Below are 10237 nucleotides of genomic sequence, written 5' to 3'. Positions count from 1 at the left end.
TTCATTTACAAGAAATAATCAGGAATAGGAATCTTCCCATACACACAAAACACATCTGATCCTAGATGGTCTGCCAGGTCCTCAAACACAAGGTAATACAGAAATCGACCAATTATTGATTGGAAATGTGCTAATGTGCTGGAAGCCTCAGAATTTTTTTCGTTTATATAATTTTATTTGGAAAGGGTTACGACAGAACAGCGAGACTAAGCTGCAGACGGCGATGTCATCGGTGGAGGCATCATCAGTTTATTACAAAAGGAGGCACGGAAATTATTTACATGATGAAGAGCTCAGAAGTCGGCGGCGGCATGGGCAGCTTCACGTGACACCATTTCTACAGTGATCAGTCCACGTACTTTCCAAGAATGTCACGCTCTCTAAATAAGAAATAATCCTGTCGTCTAGAACTACTTTGGTGCCTCCGTACTCTGGGAGAACTTTGTCTCCAACTTTCACGCTGACTGGTTGAATCTCTCCGCCCTTTCCTTTCGCGCCTGATCCCACAGCCACTACCGTTGCTTGCAGTACTTTCTCTTGCACCTTTTCTGGAAGCATGATGCCACCTTTGGTCACCGTTTTGGGCACTCCTTTCAATCAATACTCTGTCAAAGAGCGGGAGAAACTTTCGGAACGCCTGTCCAGCCACGACCCGCGCCGCCGCCTCTGCCACTCTGACTCTGCGCTCAGGCCGCCGCTGCAAGGAGAATCCCAAGAATTTTTTTTTTTAAAAAAATCATGTCAATAGCAACAGTTTAAAAAAAAAACAACTTTTTCATCATGTGGCAATAAGTCAAGGAAATTATAAGGCAATGCCCTACTTGTTCTTTACACAACAAACACCACTACCTGCAGGAAGTAACCCAAAGGATACTCAAAAGAATGAAATCTGGCAGATGGATGTGTTCCATTCTGTAGCATTTGGAAAACTGAAATATGTACCTATTCAGGTTTTCAATGGCCAGCTGCTTTGAGTTTGGAAAACACTGATTTGGCAATCACACATTTGCTTGAAGTTATGGTCATCATGGGTACACCTGCACAAATAAAGACAGACAATGCTTTAGCATATGTATCTAAGAAAATGAAAGAGTTTTTTGCTTTTTATAATATAAAGCATATTACAGGTATACCACACAATTCTAAAGGGCAGGTAGTTATAGAAGGATCAAACTGAACTTTAAAGTTTATGCTAAATAAACAGAAAGGGGTAATAAGGACTCCCAGAAATAGATTGCATAATGCTTTATTAACTTTGAATTTTCTAAATGCTAATGAGAAAGAAACAACAACTGCAGAGAGACATGGATAATAGTAAAAACTACAGAATTAGGTCAGCTGGTATACTTTAAAGATGTGTTGACCACAGAATAAAAACCAGGATATGCATTAAGTTGGGGAAGGGGTTTTGCTTTTGTTTCCACAGGAGAAGTAAATCTGTGGCTACCATCAGAGTTGATAAAGATTAGATTTGAACAAGAGACAGCCAGCCCTTCAGAGGAAGAGGTGATAGTTGATCAAACAGCATGGCCATTCAGTATAAACTGGAAAATGCTTTTCATTTGACCAAATATAACTTGCCATAAATTAGGCCCAAAATTAGGGCTGGGGAAGGATTTTTATTTTTTGTTTTGTTTTGTTTTTTGTCTTTCCAAGAATAAGAGTCTAATCCAAAAAACAAACCAACAAACAAACCATAACCCATAACCCCTAAACTCTAACCACAACCCTAAACTTAACTCCTAACTCTGAACTTTAAAACCTAACCCTAACACTGCAACAAAACTCCTTTAGCCCTAACCCCCTAAACCTAACACTAACCCTAACACTATAACATTAAACCCTCCATCACTGAATCTTCTTCTTCTTCTTCTTCTTCTTCTTCTTCTTCTTCTTCTTCTTCTTTTGTTTTTGTTTTTGTTTTTCGAGACAGGGTTTCTCTGTGGTTTTGGAGCCTGTCCTGGAACTAGCTCCTGTAGACCAGGCTGGTCTCGAACTCACAGAGATCCGCCTGCCTCTGCCTCCCGAGTGCTGGGATTAAAGGCGTGCGCCACCACCGCCCAGCTCATCACTGAATCTTCTATTCCTATTCTGGACCCCAAAATCCCTAGCACTAGCCCCAAACCACTTAATCCTAATGCTATCCCTAAACCCTAACCCTAAATCCTAACCTGAGTACCCTAAACATAAGTACCCTAACCCAAAACCTGAGAACCTTAATCCTGAACACGAGAACCCTAACCCTGACTCGAACCCAGAGTACCCTAACATTAAATGAGATTATGTTGCTCTAATCCTGAGTACTCTAACCCTAATACCCTTACCTGATAACCCTCTAATCTTTACCCTAACTCTCCGACCCTAACCCTATAACCCTAACACAAAAAACTCATTAATCATAACCCCCACGCTCTAACTATACCTCTAACCCTCTAACAATCTAAATTTATAACAATCTCACCCTCTAACCCTTACACCTAACCCCCTAAAACTAACTCTAACCATAACCCTAATGCCAGCATAACCCTAACACCTCCAACCCTAACCATAACCCTAACCCATCTGTTGGCCTGCCGATTTCCCAAAATTTAGTTAAGCTTGGGACAGCAGTATTGAAGAAAGTTGAGCCTTTGCTATCAGCCGCTTCTCTTCCTTGCTTGTTCAATGTCAAAAAGCATAGACCCAGCCTTTCCAGGCTACTTTGTAATACTCTGTACTGCTTTGGTATCAGTCACTTTTCTTCTTTTCCTGTTCAATGGCACAAACCATAGACCCAGCCTTCCCAAGCTACTTTGAAATACTCTGCACTGGTGGGATGCTTGTTCCAGCCCCATCTCACCAGTAAATAGCACTTTTAGACGACTACAAATGATGAAGAGAAAGACATAAAAACCTTTCAGGTACTTTAGCACACCAATTAAAATTAAAACCAGTCTTGGGTTGGGGAGATGGCTCGGTGATTAAGAGCACTGACTGTTGTTCCAGAGGTCCTGAGTTCAAGTCCCAGCAACCATAACCACATGGTGACTCACAACCACCTGTAATGAATCTGGTGCCCTCTGCTGGTCTGCAAGGACACATGCAGGAAGAACGCTGTATACTTAAAAAATAAATAAATCTTTAAAACCACAGTCTTAGGTCAGAGGCCCAATTCCAGAGCTTCTAACAGTCAGTTCTTGTCAGAACTAGCCACTCACCAATAAAACAAGAATTATATTGAAAACTTGGGAAAAGATTTTAATCAACATACGCTGAAAAGTGTCTTAGGGTCTCTATTGCTGTCAAGGGATGCTATGACCATGGCAACTCTTGCAGAGGAAAAGCATTTAATTGGGGTGGCTTACATTTTCAGAGGATTAGTCAGTTATCATCATGGTGTAACATGGTGGCATGCTGGCAAGCTGGCAGACATGGTGCTGGAGAAGTAGCAAAGTCTTACATCTTGACTTGCAGGATGTGCTTTGACTCACTGGGCATGGCTTGAGCAGATATATGAGACTTCAAAACCCACCTCCACAGTGACACACTTCCTATTCCAACAAGGTCACACTTCCTATTAGTGTCACTCCCTTTGAAGGTCATTTACTTTCAAATCTCCGTAAAAGGATAAACATTTTAGCACGTCTTCAAGAGGACAGGGGACAAAGGTTATGCATAATTAAGCAATCTTTATTCATATATAATCTGGTTGGTCATTATGTCAGGTTCTGCTTTTGTAGAAGTCTAGAAGTCTTTATTTCATCAAGCGGTGGTGGCGCACGTCTTTAATCCCAGCACTCGAGAGGCAGAGGCAGGTGGATCTCTGTGAGTTTGAAGCCAGCCTGGTCTACAAGAGTTAGTTCCAGGACAGATTCCAAACCTACAGAGAGACCGGTCTTGAAAAACAAAAACAACAACTACAAAAAAAAAAAAAACAAAAAACAAAAGAAACAAAAATGGTCCTTATTTCTTTTTCTTTCTTTCTTTTCCCATCTTTTTTGTTTTGTTTTGCTTTTAGGGTGTTTTTTTGTGGTTGATGATGTTTTTGTTTTTTTATTTTGTTTTGTTTTGCTTGACTTTGCTTTTTCAGACAGGGTTTCTCTGTGTAGCCTGGGCTTTCCTGGAACTCATTCTGTAGACCATGATGACCTCCAACTCAGAGACCCACCTGCCCCTGCCCCCTGAGTACTGGAACTAAAGGTGTACCATCACCCGGCTAGAAGTCTTCTATTTCTTTTTTCTTTTTTTTTTAATTTTTCGAGACAGGGTTTCTCCGTAGCTTTTGGTTCCTGTCCTGGAACTAGCTCTTGTAGACCAGGCTGGCCTCGAACTCACAGAGATCCTCCTGCCTCTTCTTCTATTTCTTAAAAGAACAATAAAGTGAGAGATGATTGTTCTTGTTGGGTAGTGTTCTTATCATGGGGTGATCTGTTATTTCTGGAAGTGAAGGTGATTCCATGTTTGAGACATGATTAAAATACTTTTCAGGTGCCTTTTAGGAGTCATTGTAAAGGAGTGTATTGTGAAACCTGACAGGAAGATGTCTCAATCTTCTTTTTACGTATACAGCCTTGAAAGGGAATGAGATTGATTATCTACCACTGGTTTTTAGATAGACACTCCTGGAATGATTAACACGCCTCTGTACAGAGTTACATGGAAGTGGGACATGAATTAAAGGTGACAGACACAAGTCGAAGGCAAAGATGTTGGGTTTTTACCTTGCTCCCATTCACCTCATAGGCCCCACGAAGGAGTCGTGCTTTTCTGCAAAAGCAATGGCTTTTTTCGTAGGTATAGCTAGGGTAATTTAGAGTCTCATGTACTACAGACAAGCCTCAAATCAAATCAAAGATGGCCTCAATCTTTTTATCTTCCTACCTCTACCTCTGGACTCCTAGGATTACAAACAAGCACCATGCCTGATTTTTATGCCATATTGGTGTTCAAACCCAGGACTTAGTTCGTGTTAGGCAAACTTTCTACTAATACAAATGGGTATAATTAAGAGGAAATTTTATTATGTTGATGAGAGTGTGGTGAAGTTGGAGCCTCATACTGGCACAAAAGTAAAAATATTAAACACAGAATAATTGCCCAGCCCAGAAATACATAATATGACTTTGGTTACTTTGCATCACTCTGAACCATTAATAGGAAACCCCAGACAACTCAGTCACACTGAAGGCTGTTTAGGGGAACTTTTAAGGATCTTCATTCCCTACATCTAAAGCAAACTCTTGTAGTAATTAGGAGCGGCGGCGGGGCTGCGTCCCCAACACCCCAGCCGCCTGCTCAGCTAGCTTATGCCCCGAAATAATTACACAGACACTGTATTCTTTTAATCACTGCTTGGCCCTTTAGCTCTAGCCCTTACTGGCTAATTCTGATATCCCGATCAACCCATCTCTAATAATCTGTGAGCACCGGTCTTACCGGGAAGATTCTAGCCTAAGTCCATCCTGGGTCGGAGCTGGGGCATGGCGTCTCTCTGAGGCATCTTCTCCAGAGAGGAGAGCTGTGGAGTCTGAGCTCACTTCCTCTTCCTCCCAGCATTCTGTTCTGTTTACTCCACCTACCTATGTTCTAACCAATAAAATGGGCCAAGGCAGTTCCTTTATTAGCCAATGACCTTCCTCCATCAAACTCTCCACCCTAGAACATTCTTGTTTCTACACAGTGAGGCTAGGGATCAACTTTCCCAAACCCAGACTCTTTCTCTACTTTGGCTCCCTCACTTCTTGGTCAGGCCTCCAGGGCAGCAGCTTTTAAGTGTATGAATCCTATATCTTCTCTAGGAGTATATTCCATGAAGCCTTTTACATCAGTAGACCCCTCCTGAACAAAACACTCTTACTAGTTCTAGGAATGACCTGCAGCAGTATAGCCTGTCCCCAGTAATCTGACCTCTTTACATACTTGATATTAAGGTTGGATGACGACAACAGTTGTTCTGCACAGTCTGTCCAGATTGAGTGCCAATGAAGGTGTCAATCCCAAGGTCCAGAAGTTCTGGCAAAGACTTCAGGTACTGGCCTAGCTGTCCCAATAATATATCAGAGTATTGAGTGCTCACCTTCAGTTCCTGGCCTCAGAGCAAGTGCCTGCCCTTGGCTGAGGGTTTGTCCTGATTTGGATTTAGGGCTATCTGCTCTACTTTTCAGTTTGTGTTGTCTCCTGTGGCAGAAGGCGGTTGTATTCAGCAAAAATGTTTACTGCATTCAGAAGCCTGTTTATCATCCTGTTCCTTTAGCTAAGAAAAGCAGGGGTCCTTAGGTAACCAGATCCCTGCCCTTCAACTGAGATGGCCTCTGGGATTAGAGACAGTTGGGAACACACTGGAAATGTAGCTTGCGCTCACCTTCATACCCCAGCTCTCACCTAACTGCAATGCATGGAAGTGTGGAATGGTGTGCGGTTGTCTTACAGAGGGCAATAGTAATACCACAAGAATCTATGCCCCAGTATGCAGAAAATACCAGTGCCAAAATGTCTCACCAGTGTCAGACTGGAAATCATAGTCTGTCACACATGCTTCAGTCCCTGATACCTAGTCCCAAGTCTTGGAGAACCCTCACTGACACTTCTTGTTTTCTCTATCCCTGGTGAAATCTACAACTTCTATACAGTATAATCTGTTTGTTTGTTTGCTTGCTTGTTTGAGACAGGGTTTCTCTGTGTAGCCCTGGCTGTCGGAATACACTCTGTAAATCAGACTAGCCTGAAACTCAGAGATCTATCTGCCTGTCTCTGCCTCAGGAGTGTTGGGATTAAAGATGCGTGCCACCACTGCCCAACTCATTATAATTGGTTTTTTGAGCTATTTTTGGTGGTACATGACTTTAATCCCAGCACTTGAGACAAAGAGATTGGCAAATCTCTATAAATTCAAAGCCAGTCTGGTCCATACAGAAGTTTCAAAATAAGCAAGAAATAATTTTAAGATGCAATTTAGGGCTGGAAAGATAGTTCAGTGGGTAGGGGCGCTTGCCACCAAGACTGTATACCTGAGTTTGATCTCTGAGACTCACATGATAAGACTCCAAAAATTGTCCTCTGGCTTCTGCACTTATGCACACCACCACACTCCCCTCCCTGAAACACACATAAATAAATGTAATAAATAAGTAGTATTTAGAGTAACTTTTAAAAGTGTATAATTAGAATGCTGGTCTTGTTCTGGTGTGTTGGCACATGCCTTTGATCCCAGTACTCAGGAGGCAGAGGCAGGTGGATCTCTGTGTGTTTGAGGCCAGCTTGGTCTGCATAGGGGGTGCCAGGACAGTCAGGACTACATAGAGAGACCCTATCTCAAAAATATTTAAAAAGTGGGGGATGCTGGGCCTGTGTAATAGTTGAGTCTGGCTTTGTAGTAGACAAGAGAAGTATAGCTTACTATGAGTCTCTCAAAGGTCAAGGAGAGGTAAGGGCTTTAGGACATTTCTCTGGAGTTTGTGTTTGGACTTGATTCTTCACCCATGGAATACATCATCTACATGCCCTCTTCTAGACCCTGGAAACCATGAGGTCAAGTTCCCCCACAGACCAAGTCACCTCCCAGTACAATTTGCTTGGGGGAAGAGGACATTTGGGGAAGGGGCATAAAACCTGTAGCAGGAGGCAAAATGTAACAAAAGCTATACCTAAGTCATGAACTCTGAAGTCCCAATATCCTGAGAGGGCAGTGGGCATTGGCTTCAGTATTTATGTGAGGACATCAGTGGGGTGTCCAGCTCATTAATAATTCAAGTGGAAACCAGGAGTTACCAGTTAATCATTGAATCCTTCTGTCACGTAAGAAAGGGGGAGCCCTGGTTATAGGGAGGAGTAGCAGTGTCCTCAGTGAAAAGGACCCATGTACCCACAGCTTCTTCAGGGGTCTCTGGCTGCAACTGTACATAGGGTGTCTGCCTGATACCCACTCAAACAACCTCCCTGCAATCAGAGGTGAAGGGGTTAATCAGCTGTGGCAACAAGGGAGCCTTGGAGAGTAACCCACTGAGGCAGGCAAAGGGCAGCTGTGGGCAGGCAGTGGCCCAGACTTCCCAGATGCACCTGGCACCTCCGCTGAAGCAGCAGCAGCCTCAGGGAAAGCTGCCCAGATGCCTAAGAACAGGTCTACTCCTGCAACAGCATCCCCTTACACCACTCCCAGCCTTCTTTCTGAGGCTCATCAACCAAGATGACAGCACTGTTGGCTATCAGCTCCACCGGGCACTCACCAGACACACAAGACGCAGCAGTACTGCTCTTGCAGGACTGAATCTGTCTGACCCTGTGACTAGCCAAGGGATCAACGTCCTGGCTGCATGGAGCTGGCCTTAAGAAGCTTTACTTTGGTAGAAATGGGACTGGGGCTGGCGAACCACACCTGAGAAACTTTACTATGGGTAGACAAGATCGACTTAATCATCCAGACTCCAGGAAACTCACCGGCCAGAAACAGATTAGAAGATTGCTCCTTTGTTATTATGTGACCTTGAGCCTGCTGAGTCCCTTGCTGTTCACTGTTGTTTGGGTCTTAGGGGAAGATGGACAAGCTAGCCCCCATGGCCATTGTCCATAGGCAGGTTCCCTAATTGGATAAATGGAAGAGGCTCCAGGAACCACACACATGCGCATCCAAAGGTTAAGCATATATGACTTTGGCTAGGATTGATGAGTTAGCGAAACAGACATTATCACACCAATTTGTGAAGAAGCTAAAGAAAAAGAGACACACGTGAAAACGTCCTCATGTTTTTTCTATCTGGGCATAAAAGACACACCTGTCTGTCCCTCATCTTCTGTCTCTGGACCTCGGCCCTGGGCATATTTTTGAGATAGCCATGTCTGCTACCTAGTCAGAGCCCTGACTCATGACATGCTCCTCTGGGATCCTATCAGGGAGGCCAGGTCTATGTCTTCTCTCTCCCCCACGTCCAAAGCCTTGCCAACCACCATATTGAAACTCTTTCTCCTCATCCTCCCTCTCTTGTTTCATTGTCTTCCCTCTGTACAAGTCAGGAGGCCCCCTCTGAGCATCCCTCTTAAAGAGAGAGATAGCCAGGCAATCATCTGCCCTGGCTCCCTCATCTATCACCCTGAAGTGTGTTTCATGATAAAATTACTCATACTCAGTCAGTGATAAATGAAATCAGACTCAAGGCTACCACACAGAGTGTGAGTGGGAACTCCCCAGTCAGGATCTCCAAGATAAGAGAGGGAAATCCAGGTGAACTGTTTTTGTGTTAATGCACAATCAGGGTCATATTAATGGATCTGTATATATGTGCCCTTTATGGTCTTCTGGGATGTGTGTATGTTTGTGAGGGCTGGGGGTTCAACCCTGGAAGAAAATCCATATAAGATACTTGGGTATGGGGACTGGAGAGATGGCTCAGCAGTTAAGAGCATTGACTGCTCTTCCAGAGGACACAGGTTCAAATTCCCAGCACCCACATGGCAGTTCCGAAGTATCTACAAATCCAGTTCCTGGGCAACCTGACACCTTCACACCATTGCACATAAAATAAGACTGAATACATCATAAAGAAAGACTTTTTAAAATCTTTTAAAATTAAAAAAAAGATATATGGGTATGGTAGTCATGGAGGGGCTAGACAGGGTGAAAAGTGAAAAGGTTGACTATGCAGAGAGGAGGCTGAATCATCCAAAGAAGAGGGTCAAGCCACAAAGCAAGACTAACACTCTAAAAGCCCCAGCTGGTATCCAGGGAGAAAAGAAGGCAACTCTCAGGCACCTTGATGAGTAGCAAAGACCCGAGTCTTTGGGTAAACAAGCAGACAGAGGAATCCTTAAAAGTTAAGAGGGCCCTTGTGTTCCGTTTGGAGCCTGTGGACCTCGGAGTTCTGAGATCAGGAACCCTTGGTGCCCAATAGACCTTGTGTGTCACAGATCCCCTACTTCTGCTTTCAGTCAAGGGATCAGATGAAGTCCATTGGAGTGTCAACAGCCTAGAACAAAACTGAGACTGTATTAGGTTAGTGAGAAACAGCAGGGCCCGAGAAGGGCTGATCAATCAGTAAGTAGGGGAGATGGAACATGAACTTTCTTTGATAAGCAGTGACATCTCAGAGAGGACTCCTGTATGCAGCACACTTCGAAGACAATGACTGGAAGGCAAGGAACCCAAGGAGCCAACAAGGACTCCTGGTTACATTTAAAGATAGGACCCTGGTCCAGGGCCAACAGGAGTCTGCTGCTTTCATTATGAAGCAGTCTCAGCCCCAATCACGGTTAGTATGCTTCAGCAAAC

The 10237-nt window shown here is 43.8% G+C and overlaps 1 pseudogene; it reads right to left on the bottom strand.

The window, feature by feature from the left end:
• Window positions 1-229: 229 nt before the first annotated feature.
• On the bottom strand, window positions 230-721 carry LOC142833366 (10 kDa heat shock protein, mitochondrial pseudogene; annotated as a pseudogene).
• Window positions 722-10237: the final 9516 nt, after the last annotated feature.

The sequence above is a fragment of the Microtus pennsylvanicus genome, chromosome 13 (assembly GCF_037038515.1).
Source record: "Microtus pennsylvanicus isolate mMicPen1 chromosome 13, mMicPen1.hap1, whole genome shotgun sequence".
Taxonomy (NCBI): Eukaryota; Metazoa; Chordata; class Mammalia; order Rodentia; family Cricetidae; genus Microtus; species Microtus pennsylvanicus.
This window is presented reverse-complemented; position numbering and strand designations above follow the sequence as displayed.